The 2,387-nt window shown below is 38.1% G+C and overlaps 1 protein-coding gene across 1 annotated transcript in view; it reads left to right on the top strand.

The window, feature by feature from the left end:
- LEPROTL1 (leptin receptor overlapping transcript like 1) overlaps positions 1–758 on the top strand; it is a 10,820-nt gene extending 10,062 nt beyond the window's left edge. The window contains exon 4 of the mRNA XM_007464630.1: positions 1–758. This exon is cut by the window's left edge and continues 378 nt beyond it. The gene's annotated coding sequence lies outside the window, so the exon portion shown is untranslated.
- Positions 759–2,387: the final 1,629 nt, after the last annotated feature.

Here is a 2,387-nt window from a genome sequence, read left to right as displayed (position 1 = left end):
GCTGAATTTCAATATTTATGTGTTTTCCCTGTTCAGTTTTTTTTTTTAACCAGTATGCAATGTTAAATATTTTTTTAATCTAATAACCATTTGCATTGGTTAGGAGCTAGAGTTCTGCTGGCTATTACTGGGCTAAAGTACTTTTTTTTCCTTAAAATTATTTAACCTCCATTACTACACAAAGTTATAAAGATAAGTTTTTCAATCAGTCAGGATGACATCACTCCCAATTTTATGCAAACATGCAGACTATTAGCATACCTTATAGACAATATACTCAGTGCAAATATAGCTGCATTTATACCTCAGAGGGGCCAAGTATTAATGCCACGCCCTCCATAAGGATCGCTGGTTTTGCTGGAAAGCAGGTGTTTTGTGAACTGAAAATTATTTTATGGAATTGCTACAAAGGAGTGCTTTTATTCTCAATTGTTAGAGTGTAAGAGTGTAAAAGCAGATTTTTGAGATATGGTTTTTATTTATGTTACAATTAGAGTGAGTTGCATTGTGGGAAGAAACGATGTTGAAATTCCATTTTTTTGAATCCTGTTTCTATTTATAAGTGAAATTTTTAATCTTCTTTCAGTCTTTCATGTTTTACATGGGTAAAGGGACACACACAGAACTACTACTGATACGGGAAAGTGTATGTTTGCATCCTACATACTAGAAAACCTTTTCCTGCCTCCTCCTTATAACTTATTTTATACATTGTATATTTTAAGTAAAATAAATTTTCCAATATGGTTTAATAACACGTTAAATTAGAGGTTTTAACACACCTGGAGAGTGATTGCTCCACCATACATTCAGAGTGCCCCAGCCCCGCAAGGCCTTGACGTGATTAACGAGTGACTTGTTAGTTATGCCGATAATTCATGTATCAACAACTCAAGATTTAGACCACGGTAATTGTAGTTCTTATCCCCTAAGGTTATATCATATGTAATTTTTAAATATTTAAGGCAAGTTTCCTGTATACCTCTCAAGTGTTTTGATTTTTATTTCACCGTCATAGATTTACTGTTACCTTTTAAAAATGGCCTTGATTGTGTGAATAATGCAAAGTAGCCAAATCCAGCTGTATAGCAGCTTCAGACACAAAGCTGACCAAAAAATTCCCAGTAACCAGGCATGATCAAATTGTAGTGGTCATTCCATCTCACAATTATCAGTACTTTTTCTCAGGAGCTAGTTTTGAAAATGTTCACGTTGGTCTGACAGTATTTTGTTAAGGACATTTGTCTATATGTTTATTCAGTATACTTACATAAAATCTATTTTGCCTTCAGACGAAAATGGAGTAATCATGACAACTGTCTTGTTTTATAAAGTTGATTTCTCAAAAAAATGAGAACAAATTGTGGGTTTGTTCAGCTTTTTACTAAAGATGCCTCAAGGCCACGGGCTTCATCACCCAGCTCAAGTTGTTACCTTGAGCCGTGAGATGGGAAGCAGAATAAAAATGCGTGCGTGTGGCTGTCGCATTTACACACAGGCTGAAAGCAGCTTGCAGTGTTAGGATGTGGTAGGCGTAAAGATGGAGGAGGGGCAGCCACACGTGGATTAGGCAGCTGGTGATACAGTTGGGAACTCAGTGCCTGTGATCTACTCAATTTTTTTTCTTTTTTCTTTTTTTTTTTTTTTTGCCAAAAGTACATTCTCTGGTCTTCCCCCATCCATTTTCTGTTCTAGAATGTCAGTGCAGTGCACTGCTACTGTTTCATTTACTTGGCCATAGACTCTTTTTCTGAGAGCTGCGTATTTCTTCTGTATACTAATCGCACTGGCAGCATTGTGTCTTTGACCTTGCACACTAGCTTGATATAGTGCTGTCTCTGATTTCCAGGCTAGTTACTTGAGGTCTGAATTTTCCATAGAATGTGCACTGATCCTGCATTGCCATTCTTCTATGGAAAGAGAACTTTTGATGATGAAACAATAAAGATTTTAAATATCTATTTTAGTTTGTGGGTGTTTTTGAAATGAAAATGTACAACACACTTCAGTTGCTGAAGTGCATTACTCATTTTAACAATGTGATATAAGGCAAGGATGACATTAGTTATAAGGTTAGTCTTGCAGACGTTTCACTTCCAAAATAAAAGTGAAAACATAGTAATAAATACTACACTGAAGCTGTATGATTTTGAGCTGTAGTAAAAGGATTGGTAATCTGGGGGAGTAGAATTTTTACTGACCTTTTAGAAAAATAGCCATAGGGCTTCCCTGGTGTCGCAGTGGTTGAGAGTCCACCTGCTGATGCGGGGGATGCGGGTTCGTGTCCCGGTCTGGGAGGATCCCACGTGCCGCGGAGCGGCTGGGCCCGTGAGCCATGGCCGCTGAGTCTGCGCGTCCGGAGCCTGTGCTCCGCAGCGGGAGAGGCC

This window comes from Lipotes vexillifer, unplaced genomic scaffold, assembly GCF_000442215.2.
Source record: "Lipotes vexillifer unplaced genomic scaffold, Lipotes_vexillifer_v1.1 scaffold2628, whole genome shotgun sequence".
Lineage (NCBI taxonomy): Eukaryota > Metazoa > Chordata > Mammalia > Artiodactyla > Lipotidae > Lipotes > Lipotes vexillifer.
This window is presented reverse-complemented; position numbering and strand designations above follow the sequence as displayed.